At 40.6% G+C, this 20,565-nt stretch overlaps 1 pseudogene; it reads right to left on the bottom strand.

Annotated features, from left to right (window-relative positions):
* LOC122747603 overlaps positions 1 to 20,565 on the bottom strand; it is a 105,477-nt pseudogene that overhangs the window by 49,603 nt on the left and 35,309 nt on the right.

Below are 20,565 nucleotides of genomic sequence, written 5' to 3'. Positions count from 1 at the left end.
ATCATTTCTGACCTGGGGGTGAGTATGTGTGGGAGGGAAGATGGTTTTGGTCAAGAATAGTATCAGAGGAAACTTCAAAGGGAAAGTAGTATTTGTCCAGGACATGAAAGATTATAGGATTTCAGTTGACAGAGACTGTTGAGAAGGGAAAGTGGTAAAGGCATAGACATTGGACAAAGGACCTCTTGCTTTCTTAGACCCTAGGTGTGGATGCCATATGATAACAATGATGATGATGGTGGTGATGGTGGTGGTGATGATAACCAGCATTTATATAACATTTCAATGTTTGCAAAGCACTTTATATTTTAATCTCATTTTATCCTTACAACAACCCTGTGAGGTATATGCTATTATTACCCCCATTTTGTAGATGAGGAAACAGATGCTTAGAGGTAATTATTAGCTCAGGGTCATGTAGCTTCAAAGAGTCTATGGCAGGATATGAATGTAGCTTTTCTTAACCCAAGTCTCAGATTTTACCCAGCTGAAGCTGCCCCTGGATTGCACCCCCCAAATAAAACCAGGAACCTCTCTCCCCTGAAGATCTATTTTCAATTAAAAAGAGAGCCAGCACTGACATTTTGGCTTACCAGAATTTCATATCAAGCTTTAAAACCCCCTACTGCCCTGTCACCCTTCTCTTGCCAATACCACCAATATACCCATCCTTGCAAACCCCCACCCCTTCTGATTTCTACATAAAGCAACCACAGTGGGACTGGAAAGGAGAAAGGAGACCATCGCTTTATCTGAGGGCCACTGCTGAATTTCTTTGGGGCTTTCTAGCTTGCATAAGCTTTTCTCCTTCCAGAAAAGTTGCCAAGCCCAGCTTCTGCCCATCCCCAACTACTCCAGCCTCCCTTCTTTCTCCCCTACCCCCACCCCTACCCTAGCCATGGTGTGGTTAAAAATCCTAGTGAATGCTTGATGAAGATAAATATTTCCAAATCTTGCTTTCAGGCCTGCCAGATGGCTGCATTTCCCACTTACAATTGTGTCAGACTTCAAAACACTCTGAGACTTCCATCTTGTAGTCGGGTGTGTCATTCTCAAATAGGGTTTTGGGGTGGAAGGTCTGAGCAGATTTTTTTAAAACAATTCCTAGTGGTTAACTGGAACCAGTGTAGCTCACAGATCATTGTGTACAGAAATCACACAGCTGCAAATGTTCTCACTGGAAAACACAATTCTCACTGGGCTCCCTGACACCTTGGCTTAGGGCTCAAGCCCTAAGCAGAAGAGACCTGGGGTAGCTAGGTGGCACAGTGGATAGAGCACTGGCCCTGGAGTCAGGAGTACCTGAGTTCAAATCCGGCCTCAGACACTTAACACTTACTAGCTGTGTGACCCTGGGCAAGTCACTTAACCCCAATTGCCTCACTAAAAAAAAAAAAAAAGAAGAAGAAGAAGAGACCTTTGATCTTGTAATGTGGCACACTTTCAGGGTTGCACCTCTACCCCATCTGAATTTAAAGCCCACCTCAAACATCACCTCCTCTAGAAAGCCTTCCTTCATCCCACAGTCAATAATGACATGTCCTTCTTAGGATCCGCACAACTTTTTGTTTACTGTATTTCTTTCATTCTCCTTTGTATTATATTGTATAAGTTATTCTGCACAAATCATAGAGCAAAGATTTAGATCAAGCCTCTTATACTGTAGGGCAGCTAGGTGGCATAGAGGATAGGGAGCTGGGCTTGAATCAGGAAGACTCATCTTCCTGAATTCAAATCTGGCCTCAGATACTTACTAGTTGTGTGACCCTGAGCAAGTCACTTCACCCTGTTTGTCTCAATTTCCTCATTTCTAAAATGAGCTGGGGAAGGAAACCGCAAACCACTCCAGTGTCTTTCTTGGCAAAGAAAACCCCCAAGAAGGGTCAGATATATGGCTGAATAACAACAATTTATGTTGTAAGCTCTATGAAGGCAATGACAAAATCTTATCAAAACCTTTTATCTCCCCAACAACTAGCAGAGAGCCCTCTTTACTCGAAGAAGATGGCCACAATAAAGAGATACTGAGTCGAATTGAGTGCAACAGAGAACGCAGGCTTCTACAAACAGACAACACATTTCCTCTGTCCTGGGGTGATGCTGTGGAGAGACAGCTAAACTTGGTTCTCAGGTCCTCTTGCATTTATTTGGATCTCAGGTCTGCTACTTGGGACTTCGGGCAAGTCCCTCCTCAGGCAACCTCCCTGGACCTCAGGCTCATCATCTCGAACACTAGGGAGTTGGACCGGGTGATTTCTGAAATTCCCTTCTAGTTTTATATCTATGATCCTGAGCTCCCCAAAGAGGAAGGAAACAAGTATACTCTATGCCAGGCACTGAGCTAAGTGCTTTACAAATATAATCTCATGTGATCCTCACAACAACCCTGGGAGGAAGGTGCAATTATTATCCCTATTTTACAGATGAGGAAACTGAGGAAGGTAGAGGTTAATTAAGTGACTTGCCCAGCATCACATAGCCAGGAAGTGCCTGAGGCCAGATTTGAACTCAGCGAGATGTCTGCCGATGCCAGGCCCAGCATTCTAGCACCACCTAGCTGCCCCAGCTTAACAATGAGAATTGTCCCAAAATGGAATAGAATGTCTTGTGGCAGATGAGTCCCTCAAAGCTGCAAGTATTTAAGCAGAAGCTGGATGACCATTTGTCCAGCATATTGTTCACTTCTACAAACCATCCTCCACACAGCTGACACATAACTATTCCTAAAGAACAGGTCTGATCAGGCTACTCTCTGCTTAAAACTTTCCAGTGACTCCTTATACTCTTCAAGATAAACTACAGACTCCCCTGTTCATCATTTAAATCCATTAACAATATAACCTCAGTCTCCCTTTCCAGACTTGTCGCACATTAATCTCCTCTCACGTTACTGTCCAGCCAAACAGGCCGGATTGGTAGGGCCTTTCCACATGCTTGGAGTGTGCTCTTCCCTCACTTCTCTCTCTTATTAATTAATTGATTAATTAATTAATTAATTAATTAATTAATTTTTTTGGTGAGGCAGTTGGAGTTAAGTGACTTGCCCAGGGTCGCACAGCTAGTAAGTGTTAAGTGTCTAAGGCTGGATTTGAATTTAGGTCCTCCTGAATCCAGGACTGGTGCTCTATCCACTGCGCCACCTAGCTGCCCCTCACCTCTCTCTTAAAACCCCTAGCTCCCTTCAGGACCCTTTTACCTCTACAACTATGATCCTAAGTCTCAATTCATGCGTCAACTCCTATACCTTCACTGATTCACTTAGCTGGTAGTGCCTGCCTTCTTCCCACCCAATCTGACTTTTTACTTAACTTTGTTTAAAATTCTTATTTATTTGTCTTTGTACATATACTTTCTTTCAAATAGAATGGAAGGTCTGTGAGGGAAGGAATTGTCTCATTTTGTATCTGTGCTCCTCCAGCATCTAGCACAATTCCTGGTACATGGTAGTTGCTTAATAGATACTTATTGAATGAATGAATGAATGAATGAATGAATGAATGAATGAATGTCATGGAGGGAAATCATGGTTTGGGTAAGAGCTGGCTTAAATGACTTGCCAGCTCTAAGCCTCTATATAAGTGTAGGGGTTTTTGGACCAATAACAGGCCAGCTTCAGGTATGAGCAACAGATTTCAAAGGGAAGAAGAGTGAGCCTGTGAGATCATTTACCCAGACAGAGTGAATGGGCACTGAGATCAGGCATGGATGTTGCATAGAGGCTGGGCAGATGGAGGAGGCAGATTCCAGGGGAAACCTCCTTATTTTTACCTGCAGAGCAGGCGGAAGAACAGACTCAGGAGCTTCACGGATACTCAGCACCTTCCTAATTAGCATGAGAAATGTCATGTCCTTGGCAGGGCCTCCTGCTTTCTTTCAGTGCAGTACAGTTGGTTGTTAGGGCATTAGCAGAGCGGGAGCTTTCCGCTAGCCTTGCCAATAAGCCTCATAGGACACCCAGTAGGAGCTGCTACCATCCTCATGGTCTTTTCCAAGGAGGCTGGCAAAGAAGGCACTTCACATACATATACATACATGTATATGTATACATGTACACACATATACATGTGTTTGTATATACACACATACACACACCCCTCCTGTATAATACACCTCCTAGACTAGCACTCAGACCCTAAAGGTTCCAAGTATCATGTCCTGAATGTCTCAAAATGTGCCCTCTTTAGGGACCTTGACACTTAGAGAATCACAGAATCTTAGATTTGCAAGGACCTCAGAGACCATCTATCTAGTCTAGCTCATCCCTGGAAAGGAATTCTATATCATCCCTAACAAGTGTATATACAAACTTTCCTTGAAGATCAAGAGAGATCACATGTGCAGGGCTTTTCACACTTTGGAGCACTGTATAATGACAGTTCTTATTATTAATAATCTCCAATGAAGGGAAACCTGTTACCACTTGAGTCAGCCAATCATGGACTGAAAAAACCTCTGCTTGGGGACTTACCCTTTTTTGGCTCAGGTTGCATTCTTCCTGCTCCTGCTCCATGTTTGGTGCACTTCTCCCCAACCTTCCTACCTTCCTAAACACACATTTTGGCCTTTCTCTTCCTTGCTTGAAATATCCAACTTCCGAATAATTGGTGCCTACCTATCTATGGTACCAGAGAGAGAGTTAAAAAGGAAAAAAAAAAGAGGTTGGGAAATAATCCGACTTGCTTGTTCCTACCGCCTCTCTAGGCAGCCTGTTCTGCTTTGGTGTAGTTCTACTTGTTAGGAAGTGATTCCTCACATCAAATCTAAATCTGCATCTTTGCAACTTTTTTTTTTTTGGCAGGGCAATGAGGGTTAAGTGACTTGCCCAGGGTCACACAGCTAGTGGGTGTCAAGTGTCTGAGGCTGGATTTGAACTCAGGTCCTCCTGAATCCAGGGCCTGTGCTTTATCCACTGTGCCACCTAGCTGTCAATGTCTTTGCAACTTCTACTATTGCTATTGGCTATGCTCTCTGGGACTAACCTGAATAAGTCTAATCCTTCTTCTAAATGACAAGGGATAGGGGCCGTGAGTGTGATTAATTTTATTCCAGATGAGGCAGCTCAGCATTCTCTCTGCAATTTATAATCTTAGAAGATTGCCCAGAACACTGAGAGGTTAAGGGACTTACTTGCCCAGGGTCACATAACCCTGTGTGTTAGAGGTAGAGAGTCGGTTCCTTCAAATACATGAATGAAGGTGGTTATCATGTTTACCTTGATTTCTTCTCTCCTTCAGGCTAAATCCTCCTTCAACTAGTCCTCCGATGAATTGGACTTGAGGTTCTTCACTGTCCTGGTTGCCCTCTGGTCACTGTCTGGTTTGTTAATATCCTCCATAAACAGTGGTACCCAGGATGGAACAGAATACCCCCGACACAGTCTGACCAGCACAGAGCAGAGTGGCACGATAACCTACCTGTGCCTGGAAATTATGCCTGTTCTAAAGCTGCCCAAGCTGGCACTGACTTCCTTAGCTGCTGTATCTCATACTGAGGCTCACATAACTGACTTACACTGAGCCTTCATGCGGTCTAATTATGGGGCATCTCGATGACACTTTCTACTACGCTTCCCTCCTCCATCACTATGCCCACTTGGTAAACAGCTAAAGACAGTCATTCTGTCATTACAGCAAGGTCATACAGCAGGAAACAAAATACTCTGATCTTTGATTCTCTCTCTACCTGGGATTTTAGCCTCCTCTCTCTGAAGGAATATTAGAAACTTCTTGTTCTTTTCTTAGCACATGGAAAGTACACTATCTACGGACTTAGAAGATCTCCTGGGTGCAAGCCTGAGGACTGCCAGCAAGTCATTGTGTGAGCTTGGGTAAGTGTTTATTTGTTTGCTTTTTTTGTGGGGCAATGAGGGTTAACTGATTTGCCCAGGGTTACTCAGCCAGTAAGTGTCGTGTTTGAGGCTGGATTTAAACTCAGGTCCTCCTGAATCCAGGGCTGGTACTTTATCCACTGTACCACCTAACTGCCCTTGGGTAAGTTATTTACAGTCTCTGAGCCTCAATTTCCTCATCCGTGAAATGGGGGCAAAGAACATTTGCCCTACATTACCTTGAATTTATCTAGTACTTTAGAGTATGCAAAATACTTTCCATATATCATCTCATTTAATCCTCACACAACTCTGTGGGCTAGGTGTTATCATCCCAATTCTATAAATAAAGCAACTAAGTCTCAGAGATTTGAAGTGACTTGAATAGGGTCCCATAGCTAATAAGTTTCAGAGATGGGATTTTTCAGTCTGTGTTCAATCAATGTCAGTTCTTTCTTTGGAGGTGGATAGTATGCATCATTAGTCCTTTGGTATTGTCTTGGATCAGAATAATTAAGTCATTCACCGTTCTTCATTAAATGATATTGCTGTCTCTGTGTACAACATTCTTTTGATTCTGCTCACTTTGCTGTATATCAGTTCATATAAGTCTTTGCAGGCCTTTCTGAAATCATCCTGTTTGTCATTTCTTACAGCACAATAATATTCTATCACAATCATATACCACAGATTGTTTAGCCACTCTCCAGTTGATGAGCATTCCTTTGAGTTCCAATTCTTAGCCACCACAAAAAGAACTGCTATAAATATTTTTGGACAAATAGGTCTTTTTCTCTTTTTGGGGATGTCTTTGGGATATCAACCTAGCAGTGGTATTGCTGGATCAAAGGGTATGCACAGTTTTATAGCCCCTTGGGCATAGTTTCCAATTGCTCTCCAAAATAGTTGGATCAATTTGCAACTCCACCAATAGTGGATTAAAGTCCCGGTTTTCCCATGTCTCCTCCAACATCTAATATTTTCCTTTTTTGTTATATTTGCCACTCTGGTAGGTGTGAGGTGGTACCTCAGTTGTTTTAATTTGCATTTCTTTGATTGATAGTGATTTAGAGGAGGCAGCTAGGTGGCGCAGTGGATAGAGCACCGGCCCTGGAGTCAGGAGTACCTGAGTTCAAATCTGGCCTCAGACACTTGACACCCACTAGCTGTGTGACCCTGTACAAGTCACTTAACCCCAATTGCCTCACTAAAAAGAAAAAAAGAAAGATAGTGATTTAGAACATTTTTTCATATGATTATAGATAGCTTTGATTTCTTTATCTGAAAACTGCCTGTTCATATCCTTTGACCATTACTCAGTTGGGGAATGACTTGTATTTTTTTAAAATTTGACTCCATTCTCTATATATTTGAGAAATGAGGCCTTTATCAGAGATACTTGTTTCAAAAATTCTTTCCCAGTTTTCTGTTTTCCTTATAATCTTGGTTGCATTGGGTTTTTTGTGTAAAACCTTTTTAATTTTATATAATCAAAATGATCTATTTTACATTTTTAATGCTTTCTATATCTTCTTTGGTCCTAAATTCTTCCCCTGTCCATAAATTTGACAGATAAACTATCCTATGCTCTGTCTCTCTCTCTCTCTTTTTTTTTGGGGGGGGTATAGGGGTTAAGTGACTTTCCCAGGGTCACACAGCTAGTAAGTGTAAAGTGTCTGAGGCTGGATTTGAACTCAGGTGCTCCTGAATCCAGTGCCGGTGCTTTATCCACTGTGCCACCTAGCTGCCCCTCCCACGCACTCTTAATTTGCTTATGGTATCACCCCTTATGTGTAAATCATGTACCCATTTTGACCTTATTTTAATATTTTAATATATGGTGTAAGATGTTTGTCTATACCTAGTTTCTGCCATACATATTAAGTGACACCCGGAGTCAAACAGCTATTTAATGTCTGAGGCTGTATTTGAACTCAGTTCCATTAGATTGTAACTTCCTTGAGGGCAGGGACTGTCTTTCGCCTTTTTTTGGTATCCTCAGCACTTAGCACAGTACCTGCAACATAAGAGGTACTTAATGCATGTTTATTGTCTGAGTTCAATTCTGGCCTCAGACACTTAATGGCTGTGTGACCCTGGGAAAATCACTTAACCCCAAATTGCCTCCAAAATAAAATAACATAAAATAAAATAAATGTTTATTGATTAGATTTGCCTTACACCAGGCCCAATACTCTTCCCACTGTGCCACCTATGAGGCCTCTACATCATTGATTGAACTAAAGGAGGAAATAGTGGGGGGTGACATCAAGGGATTATAAGATATTGGAGGAGTGGTTGTGAGATGAGGAGGAAGTATAAAGTGGGAGCTCTGGGCAAATGGCCTTATTTTTTTCAGTAAAGTATAAATCAAGGACCTCAGCGGCTGGCTAGGGGAAGGGGTGGGGTGGAAGGCTTGAGGAGAGAAGGTTTGAAATAATTGTTGTGAGAGCAGAATACAGAATCAGTTAGGGAGGAGTGAAACGTTTGCCTTGCCACAGTGAGGGCCCAGCTAGCAGACCTAGCCAACTTCCTCTGATTTCATTCAGAATCATATGAGTAGTAAGAGAATCAGATCGTGCCAGTAATTTAGGACTAAGGTTTTACCAAGGTGAGCAACGAGACAAAGGACAAAACCAATGTAGTGTCGATCTGGTTCACTATGAGTTTGAATTGGGAAAGGAAGAGAGTGTACTCAGAGCAGGGGTGATGGGCTGGCAAATTCCTGAGGGATGGAGGGATTACAAGTCATTCCAGGAATGAAGAATACATCTGGGAGGAGCAAAGGATAGGGAAAGATGGATGGCAGGAGATTATGACCTGATTAGGAGATTTAATTGTTTTTTTATCACAGAAGTAGAGCACTTATGAATGATGGCAAGATCAAGAGTGTGAACATCCTTGTCTCCAGCTGAGGTAGAGTGAGAAGTTTGGGGATCTGTGAGGTTATATAATATCAGAGAGCATTAAAATGTATGTTGGAATCTTTTAGTATGAGGGCAAGAGTTGAAAGAGAGAGAGAAAGGAGAGAGAGAGAAAGAGAGGGAGAGGGATAGGGAAAGAGAGAGGCTGGATAACAATGATGATATACATCAAGGAAGTCATGTTATGCCAGGTGCAAGTTAAGATTGTAAAGAGATTCAGTCAATGAGGAAGATGTTTTTAAAAAAAAACCAAAAAACCTTTTTTATTAACTAAAAACACACAGCAAGGATATAAATTGACAGGTGCAGCTCTCCAAGATCCTACCCTTGGTGGATAATGGCAGCTTTTAGGGGAAAAAAACAAGCCAGCAGATTCAAAGAGCTATACTCCTTCCTCAATATTAGTTTAGTCATCCGAAATTAGAATTGGGCGTTTAACCAATCCCTCTTCTCTGCCTTTGTGACTAGGGGTCATGTATTCTCCATAAATAATCAATGACCTGCATCTTAGTTAATCCCTTAGGGCTCCAAGCCTGGGCAGAATGAATAAGACAGAAGTTATTGAAAAACAATGTGGGGCAACATTACATGAGATTTGCCAAGATTTGCATAACAAATTACAGTTGGCATTACATACCAATGAATCTCAGACTTTGCAAATAAACAAGGAAGCAACCACATATCTAAAGAGCCATTTTCTTGGGTGAACTATGTAAAAAGAACTGCTATCATGCATGCCCACCCACAGTGCTCACTCATCACAAGGAGCCCCATCTATGAGCCCCAAAGAACTATAGTTGGTGATAGCTTTCAACTCAGGGGAAGACTTAATGATGTGGTTCACCTAGTGCCTTAACTGGGAGTTTTGGCCCTCAGGGAAAATTCAGTTGAATTGGGGAGAGAGAACTTGAGGATGGCAGAGACATCTGGTGTGATTCAGGTTTCCAGGTCAAAGGTTCTATAGGTAGTTCAATTTAGTCAGGTGAATCTATACTAGTGGAGGGAGGTAGTTCCAGGGAGAGGCGAACAATAAAAATGGGACCATTGGGGGTAGCTGCCGGGGCCCAGCTAATTAGGAGAGTACACTTTCTCACAGTTATCCTTCACTAACCCCATGTCTTATGGCACAATCACTCCAAGCCCCACTGGATGTAAGTGGCCTGGGGCAAAGGCCTGGTGGCCTCATACAAGATATATCTCTGACATATAGGAAATGCAGCAACAGAACTCAGGCAAAAATGCATATCTTAAATTGGAATTTTCCTGACAGAGCTTTATAAACAACCATTTCTATTCTGATTTCACACTCCACTGAAAGTATGCTCAACAAAAATTACCAAGATGGTAGGAATCAACTAAGAGAAGCCAACGAGCTGAGCACAAGATTTCCTTAGTAAAAGTCCCTCTGGGAATATGTTCTTGAAAAATAAGAACAACTCTCTCTGTGTTTGTCAGTATTCAGTTATGCACCTCTCCTCAAAGAGTAATAAGTCATACAAATGAGCCAAAGTTTTGAAAGGTATATTGTTAAGGGATGGAGCAAGAAACTCTTTAGGATGTATGGTTATTCCTGCTAATGGTAAGAAAGATTTAAGCTTTAGGAGTGACCTCCAAAGAGCAGCCTCCTCCAATGTATGATAAAGGCAACCAAGTACTGATGCTACCCAAGACATAGACTTTCATCACAATCTGAAAGATACTTGTTATCTCCACTTATAGAATATAAGCTCTTTGAGGACAGGCCATTTTGGTTTTGTTCTTTGTATGCTCAATGCCTTATAAAGTGTCTGACACATATTAGGCACTTAAATTCTTGTTGATTGATTTTCTCTTTTTATTTTCAAATTAAATTTTTTTAAATTTTCAGATCCTCATTTTCTCCACCACCTCCTCTTTCTCCTCAATTGAGAAAGTAAGAAAAACAAAACCCTTGCTACAAACATGTAGCATTAACCAGAACAAATTCCCACATTCATCTCATCTAAAAAAACACATCTTAGTCTGAACTCCAAGACTACCAGGAGATGGGTAATATGGTTCATCTTGAGTCCTCTGGAATTGTGGTTGGCCATGTATTGATCAGTCTATAATAGACTTGAAACTTTTCAATATCCTTATTTACACAAAAGATAACTGGCACCAATAAATCAACAAGTATTTATTAAGCACCTACTATTTGTCAGGTACTGAAGCAACAAATACAAAAATGAGACAGTCCATGACCTCAAGGAGCTTATATTCAGTCAAGAATAACATATTTAGGGGCAGCTAGGTGGCACAGTGGATAAGGCACCAGCCCTGGATTCAGGAGTATCTGAGTTCAAAACTGTCCTGAGACATTTGAAACTTACTAGCTGTGTGACCCTGGGCAAGTCACTTAACCCCCATTGCCCCACAAAACAAAACAAAACAAAACAAACAAACAAAAAAAGAATAACATATTTATCAACTACTGTACATACCAGGCACTGGGCATACAAAGACAAAAATTTGTACGGGTGATACAACAGGTTCACACAAAGAGTAAATACAGGATCTATCTATCTATCTATTCTATCATCCATTTATCTATCATCTCTCTCTCTCTCTCTCTCTCTCTCTCTCTCTCTCTCTATATATATATATATATATATATGTATATAATTTAAGCATACAAAGTCAGAGAGGAGCCCTAACAACATGTATAATTTAGAATACTCATATCATAATCAAATGACTGACCACCTAATCTTCAATTAAATAAACATTTGTTAAGCATCTAGTCATACAATCAAGAGCTAAGAAAAACAACACCATAGTCCATTCATACACCACCCTCCACTGCCCACCCCCACCCCCCTGCCACCTATGCTACAGAGGAAGAAACTGAAACCCAATTAAAAAGAGATTTGTTTGAGTTCCTTCAAGGAATAAGTAATAGAACCAGGATTCAGGCTTCAAATTCAGTGCTTTTCCCCATACATCAAAGTATTGTAGTAAAGTAGAAAGACTCAGAATAAGGAAGACCTGAGTTCAAATCCAACATCTGGCACAAGCTAGGTATGTAATCATGGGCAAGTCACTTAGCTCCTCTTAGCCTAAATTTCCTCATTTTTAAAATGGGGATTAATGATACTTATTGTTCCCAACTCACAGGATTGTTTTGAGGCTCAAATAAGATAATGCATTTGCAAATCTTAAAGCAAAGTATTAGCTAAATGTCAGCTTTTATTTTTTCCTACCGTATGACCAAGAAGAATCAGTTTGGAATAGAAAGCTGGTTGGGAAGACCTGGATTGAAGTCCTATCTCTGACACATACTGGCTGTGTGATTGTGAGCAAGTCACTTTTTCTCTGAGTACAAGTCATGACATCACCTCTTCGAGAATGCAGGACAAACAACAACTTTAGGGATCAACATTTACTCAAGGACAAAAAAGGGAAGTGTTGTATTTTGGGGCATTAATAAATGAGGATATGAAGTTTCTTTTCTTTTCTTTTCTTTTTTTTGCAGAGCAATGAGGGCTAAGTGACTTGCCCAGGGTCACACAGCTAGTTAAGTGTCAAGTGTCTGAGGCTGGATTTGAACTCAGGTCCTCCTGAATCCAAGGCCAGTGCTTTATCCACTGAGCCACCTAGCTGCCCCTAAGGATATGAAGTTTCATGGCTTGGAGAAGTTAGAAACTTTCTTGTATCAATTCACCAGTGGTAGATATGCAAACCAGAAAGTTTACCAAGTCCTTCCCAACTATATACTAGGATTCCCACATGGTACTTACCTAAGTACATTAAACCTTGTCCAGGGAAGGGACATAGTACAAAACATACATTGTACAAAGTATGTTAATTTGTTCAAAGAAGGAGGATAACCAATTCTTTTTGTAAGTATCAGAAGCAGTGATATACAATCAACTAGACAAGATTTCAATAACAAGAAAACATACCTCAGTACAGAAGCTTCCAATCTTTTTTCTGATAGGGAGCTGTGGTTGGCTTGACCACCTCTTGACAAGGCAGTCTTGTGATTCACTGACTCTCCTCAACTGTGTGGGGATGTTCTCTTATCCAGCCACAGGAGAAAGGATAAATGAGAGGAATAGGAGAAAAGAAAGGAGGAGCAAGAGGAAAAGAAGGAGGCGTAGGAAGAAAAGAAAGAGGAGAGAGAGGAATTTCCTCTCTCTCCTCTTCCCAGTCAATGTGGGGTAAATCCTGCAAATGATGAAACAGTTCTTTGCCCAGACACAACTGGTGATATGCAACAATACAACGATGACTTCTACATAACAGGACCACACAGGTACACATAGTATCCCTCTCTCTCTAGTGATGCTGATGAGGATGGACCGCTGACATCCTAAAAAATGCCAAGAACCTTTGTTCCTCCTCACTTACCAGCAATGAGGACACCTGATTTTTCCTTCTCACTCCTTTCTACTCCCTAATTCCCATCATATCAAACTCTACAGATTAAGACAGCTTAAGAAAACCCTAGTATTTCAAAATGTTTGGAAATCTACACCCATAAGGTTTGGTGATTGATCTTTGATTCAATCAATAGGTTGGGGGTATCTGTTCTGGGCAAAAATTCCCCAGAAGGAAGTTTCTCATGAAGTTATTCCATATTTTGAGAATTTTAATTCTCAGGTGGTTAGGAAGCTGGTCTCATGATTTAAAGCTCAGGACCCCATACCCTCTAGGGGAATAGGGTCTTAAACCAAAAGGAAAGGAAATTCCACAGTCTCCCTTCTTGGTATGTTCTCCTATTTCATTATTTATACTCCCCCAAAGCTTTTCCTTATGTCTGATTTAAATTCCCTCCTACTTTGGTCCCTGTACAAAGCAGACACAAAACATAGGTGCTCACTGCCATGGATGGATACAGCACTTGAGTACCAAACGAAGACTGGCAGTAGAGGGTGGCTACAGACTTGATTTTAGGCAGATCCTTCGGTTAAAGTGATTTTTCTCTCTCCCCAGGGACAGGAGGAACAAAGCAATGGGCTGTTTCAGCCAAAGGCCATGTAGTCTAAACCTGGGTTTTGCTTTTTCCAGTTCATCAGTCTCTTCATCTACAGAGAGGGGATGGATGACCTCAATCTGTTGTTCTGTGATTAGAAATCTAATGCACTGTTTGCATGTAAATTCTCCAATATGAAATCTTTTACTGTACCTCAATTCTTTAAGTCTGAAGAGATGAGGCCAACTAACAAAGCAAATTGGGTTTTGTTTTTTCCTTCTCAGGACACCAGGACATTGTAAGTGGCACAAAAATAACCATTTATTTTCCATAGATCTGTTTCAAGGGTCAGTCTATGGGTTGATGAACCCGGCAGGATTGGTCACCTGAGTATCAGAAAACTCACCTTGAGTGTCAGGTTCCTGGTGGGTTGTGAGTGGTGTGGTCCATTTGTGATGCTACTGGGTCCCTCTTCAGGCCTGGAGGAAGAAGAAAGGCTTCATGCACATGAAGGCTTTATATTAGGGAAGGTAAATTTGCAATCTGTTGGGTAGGATTTCTTACCCCTTCGATGGCTCTTCCATCTCCTTGTGCTGCTTAGCTATCAGCATCTCTTTCAAGCTACCACCATTAGGATGGCTGTGATCCCAATGCTGTTGTCTTCAGCAGATTACCAAAATAGGATTTGTGATTCATTGACCCAAATCACATTCCCACCGACAGCATCTCTTTAAACCCCGCTCCACATTGGCATTCTCATTTCTACAGAAAGCATACCTCGCTCCTCTAGAATTCTCCAGTCTCAACAAACCCAGCCTAAGGAAGGACACGTGAAAGCTTATCTCCACAGAAGTCCTTGACCAGAGAACATCCCAGACTTGGCAATTCTCTGCATTCTTTTTCAAGCTTTGCAAAGACAAAATGATCTATGTTGTTTTTTTTTTCCTGTGGGAGGCTATTAGATTGCTTGGTGTAGCAGGGATTCTTCTTAGTCTCAATTTCCTCGACTATGAAATGGGCATAATTAAGCATTGGCCTAACTTCACAGGGGTATCGTGAGGGAAGGAATTCACTAAACCTTCAAACAGCATATACTGAAAACATGAGTAGTTGTAATAACTTGCTTTGGTTAAGGCACCAGAAGGCATACGAGAGACATCAGCCTATAGAAAATAAACCTTTCTTTTCAAGGCCACTGTTGTGAGGTGACAGATCTTTGGCCACTCTGTGCTTTTTGGTTTTGTCAGGGTTATAAATCTTTCCTACAGGGGGCAGCTAGGTGATGCAGTGAATAAAGTGCTGGCCCTAGATTCAGGAGGACATGAGTTCAGATCCAACCTCAGACACTTGACACTTACTAGCTGTGTGACCCTGGGCAAGTCACTTAGCCCCCATTACCTAGCAAAAAACAAAAAACAAAACAAAACAAAACCAAAACCAAAAACCAACCAAAAAAAAAAAATCTTTCCTACACCAGGTCCATAGAGTGGCCCTGTGATTGCAGTGAATACGACTCTTGGTGACTGTGAATGGAAGCCAAGGGATTACCGAGGCACAGAAGCACAGTCTTTTGTGGTACTCTTCATTGACTGCTCCTCTAGATGCCCTACTATTTCCTTGCCTCAGGATGAAATTAAACAAGAGGTGTCATTGTACAGTTCCTGGAAGCAAAGTTATACAAAACAATGAGATCTTGTGGTGCAGTGGGGAGAACACTGGTTCTGGAGCCACTGGGCTTGGGTTCAAATCCTGCCACTCATATGTACTACCTGTGTGATCTTGTTCAAATCACTCAACCTCTGTGGATCTCAGTCTCCTCCTTTCCAAAAAGAAAGGGTTGGATCATATGGTTTCTGAGTTCCCTTCCTGTTTTGGAATTGATGACGTTATTAGATGAACAGAAAGTGTCACATTGATGTACAAACTATGTAGTCGTGGTGGGTGGGGGGAGGGGGGAAGGAAATAAGCCTTTATTAATCACCTGCTATGTGACTGTCACTATGCTAAGTTCTTTACAAATATGATCTCTTTAGGTCTTTACAAGAACCCTAAGAGGTAGGTGCTATTATTCTCCTCATTATATAGATGAGTAAACTGAGGCAGAAAAAGTTAAGCGACTTGCTCACTCATACAGCTATTAAATATCTGTGGTCAGATTTAACTCAGGTCTTTCTGACTCCAAGTCCAGTGTGCTATTTACTGTGCCAACAAACCGCCCCAGTGTAGAGGAGTTATCAGTGTTGGTAAGGTTTAATCAGGGAAGGCTTCCTGGAGAAAGTGTTTTTCAAGCATGGCCCCTTTCCTCAAGAATTATTCTTGAGTTCCTGCAAATACACAACACTAAGAAATGTTACTATGGGTCCAAGTCCTTATCTCATAATTACACAGAGGTGAAATACTTTTTTTTTTTTTTTTAGTGAGGCAATTGGGGTTAAGTGACTTGCCCAGGGTCACACAGCTAGTAAGTGTTAAGTGTCTAAGGCCAGATTTGAACTCAGGTACTCCTGACTCCAGGGTCAGTGCTCTATCCACTATGCCACCTAGGTGCCCCGGTGATATACTTTCAATGTGCCAGGAATGGTCTCAAGTAATCATGACCCAATGGCTGGGGGAAGGTTGCCTCTCATCCATTTGATCACATCCATTCTATATGCAGTAATTCTGTTTACACAACCATTTTACATAGATCAAAATACAATGCAATTTTTTATTTCCCTGAATGACACACATCCCCTGTTACAATCCACAACGATATAATGAAGTAGATAAGCCCTAACTCTCACCTTTACTCGGTGCCATTGGAGATTCTTTGGAATCTTTCCAGCACCCTTGAGAATTCTGTACACTAATGAGTGTTCTGGTTAGAGCATGATTTTACTTTAATATGTGGACCATCCATCATTTATTTCACTTGTGAGTGTTCTGTCCAATTGACAAATCTCACAAGCCCTCTGTGTCCTAGGAGAAGTCTCCCTAACAACAACAACAGCGATAATAATGATAATTAATCCCCTGGTGGCCAGTCTTATGATAATAAACCTCTCTGAAATTAGCTTGGCAGGTCGACAGTCCATAATCATTGGGCAAGTCCTGGAATCCCTTCTGTCTTGATAAAACCTGGCAAAGCTTCTGTTCTCTTGAAACATACATTCTTTGAGAACCCAAGGTCATCAGAGAAAGTCTTAAGCAGGGGGGGGTATTATGATCGATTACTATCAGGTGCCATTCTTTTAGAAGTTTTCTTAATGTCTTTTTTTCTGTATTGCAGTTATTTTTTAAATGTATTTCTTTACATCTTCACCAGCCTTCTCTTATAACAAAGAAAGAAAAAAAACTTGAGCAAAACCAACTGATGTGATTCTGACTGATAGCATACCACATTTCCCCACAAATAGTCCCACATCTTAGCAACAAAAAGTGGGAGGCACATTTCCTCATCCCTTATCAAAGGTCAAGATTGGCTGGAATTATACAATATCATTATAGGCATTGGGTCTATTGTTCTCTAGAGGCAGCCAGTGGTACAATAAATTGAGTGCTAGGCTTGGAAAACAGGAAAATCAAGAAGACCTGATTTTAAGGCCAGTCTTAGATACTTACTAGCTCTGTGTCCTTGCACAATTCATTTAACCTTTGTTTTAGTTTCCTAATTTTTAAAATGGGATAATAATAGTGCCTACTTTCTAGATTTATTGTCAGAATAAAATGAGGTGATACTTTTAAAGCATCTTGTAAACCTTAAAGTTTTATATAAATGCTAGCTATTATTATTATTACTTTACTCTTCATCAGTTCATTCAAATCTTCCTATTTTGTGTGTATGTGTGTGTGTGTGCAATCCTCATATTGTTTCTTATGGTGCAATAATTCTCCATTACATTTATACATACATACAATTTGTTCTTCCATTCCTTAATCCATGGACATATTCCCCATCGATGGAAAAATTGGATGTCATTTTTCCCAGTGTTGTATATCTGCCTCCCAAGGCCACCTTTGGGGACAGAAAACTGGCAGGAATGAAGCAGGGTTGATTGGCTTAGATGAGCTATGAAGCAGGAAGGCACTATTAAATAAACTGGCAATACCCCTTGGAAATTCTCACCAGCCATTTAAAAATGCCCCAATGTCCCACAGCCAATTATGCTCCTAATAACTTTATTCCCCTCACTCCCTTTACTTCCCATATGCTTTCCTCTAGGGGGAAAGGATATAAGATAGAAGGTTTGGAAAGTGCTAGGCATGGGACCGACAGATTTGACCAATATTTTCACTTGAATAAAAGGAGATTTGGGTGCTTTATAATCCTAACCTAAAGGCTATTTTTCTAGATGCATCACTCAGCTACCTAGAGTCCCCTCAGGATTTGTGGTCATATAGCAAGACCTCAATTATTTGCACTAATGGAGGGGAGCAAAGAAAGCCCAGAATCACTAAACAAAAAGAAAAATAAATTATCATACATGGTTTAGTTTTATATTTTTCCCTTCTCCCGTCCCATAATAGATTTTCTTTCTTAATCATTCTTTGCAGGGGCCAATATTAAAGAACTCTGGACAGTGGTGAGGGATGGTAGCTCAGAGATATGAGTGCGGGTGGTGGGTAAGGAGAGGGAAGGCAGAATTAAAATATTTTCTGTGAGTAACCCTGTTAAGAGATTGTCTGATTTAAATTTGAGGGGTGACCTGTACATTGAGTTGGATTTTTTACACTCTGAGTTAGTGTGGACACTCTAGCTGTTTTATATTTCCTTGGTCATATTCTTGTATTTTTCTTTGGTCCATTTCCTTAGGAAATAGACACTAGTGAGAATATGGGCAGAATTACTGAAAGCCCATCATGGAGTCAGAAGGTTTCTTGAGTGACTGAGAATGAGATTGGGATTCTAGGATAGTCCAGTAAGCCCAATCTATCACACTGTGAACAAATCTTGAATTCAGGTTGGGGGTGTTTTAGAAGGGAAGATACCAGTCTTTTTGGGGAACTATGATTCAACTAGAGGAATTAACCTAGGGGAGAGGAAATATGGTACAGTGGAAAGAGTGGTGGACTTGGAGTTAGAAGGCCTGGATTCACATCCTGACTTTCCTCTCTGTCTCACTCTTTGTCTCTCTCTATGCAAGTATATATGAATGTACATATATGTGTGTATAGACATATGTATATGTCCACACACACACACACATATATATATATAGGTTCACATTCTAGCTTTGCTACTATACATATATAGTGGTAGGTCTAGGTCTAGAGAGATAGTGGTATATATAGTGATAATATATATAGTGGTATATATGTGTATCCATGTAGTGTATATGTGTATGTTTATAGTGATATATACATATATATATATATAGTGTGTGTGTGTGTGTGTGTGTATATAGTGGTTCTATAAAGGGGTGTACATGCGCCTATATATACACCATATAGATACACATATACCACAATATAGATTATCACTATATGTGTATATATGGATGTGTATATATATATACACACACATACACACACCACTATATATGGTAAAACTAGGATGTGAACCTATATATGTATGTAGACATATATATGTATATACACACACATATACATACACACGTATATATTTATATATAAAAAAACCCTGGGCCTGTTACTAAATCTTCCTGGGCCTCAGTTTTCTCACTGATAAAATGAAGTGGGAGAGGTAGAAACTAAATGATTTCTTAAGCTTCTTTCATCTCCAAATTAGAGATCCTACAGCACCTGTCTACATTATTCTCAAGGTAGACATGAAAGTTTTCGTCAACGGTGGTTAGTTCCATCATTTAATTTCTCTTTTTTTTTTATAAAAAGTTTTAGGGGCAGCTAGGTGGTGCAGTGGATAAAGCACCGGCCTGGATTCAGGAGGACATGAGTTCAAATCCAGCCTCAGACACTTGGTATTTACTAGCTGTGTGACCCTGAGCAAGTCACTTAACTCTCATTGCCCTGCCCCCCCCAAATGTTTTCAATTTATGGAACAAAATAGGCATTTCTATAACACAGTACAATACAGAAGATGATTGCATATGAAACTGCAAATCAGTTATTATGTAAATCTATTTTTTTCTTTACATTTTCTTTAAAATTTCTCTTCATAAGGAGCAGCTAGGTGGCACAGTGGATAAAGCACCGACCCTGGATTCAGGAGGATTCAGGAGGACCTGAGTTCAAATCTGGCCTCAAACACTTGACACTTACTAGCTGTATGACCCTGGGCAAGTCACTTAACCCTCACTGCCCCACCAAAAAAAATTCTCTTTACATCAAAAAGTTCTTGTTTTTAATTCAAATGTTTCTTGCTACAATTTAGGCCTCTAAAGTTCCATCTTATATAAAGATGGAGGATGGATAATTAAAAATATTTTTATTACAATTGTATATAAGACTATTTCAACCTTCCCCACTCCCCCTGGCTAAATAAGACCACCTCAGTGACTTTGAGCTCATGATGTCTTTGTATTCATTTTTAGAGAAATATCTTGGACAACAATGAGAAATTTGGCAGATATGATCAATACAGTTCTCTAAGGGCACTGGACTGAGTTAGGGGACCTTTTTTCTCTTCCTGGCTTTACTGTTGATGGACTTGGGTAGGGTGTGGTGGTAGATATTTAACAATTAGCTCTTTGTGAAGAAAAATAGATTTAGGACAAACTTTTAAGTTTAAACTTCATTATTAAGATTTTCTCTATCTCCTAAGTCTAAACAATCAACAAAACCATAAATCCAAGTCCAGACTTGTAGCATTTGCCAATTTCTGAGATGCAAATTCTCACATATAAAACAATTAACAGGGGGCAGCTAGGTGGCGCAGTAGATAAAGCACCGGCCCTGGATTCAGGAGGACCTGAGTTTAA

The sequence above is a fragment of the Dromiciops gliroides genome, chromosome 3, assembly GCF_019393635.1.
Source record: "Dromiciops gliroides isolate mDroGli1 chromosome 3, mDroGli1.pri, whole genome shotgun sequence".
Classification (NCBI taxonomy): Eukaryota; Metazoa; Chordata; class Mammalia; order Microbiotheria; family Microbiotheriidae; genus Dromiciops; species Dromiciops gliroides.
The sequence above is the reverse complement of the archived record's forward strand: the minus strand, read 5'-3'. Positions and strand labels throughout refer to the sequence as shown.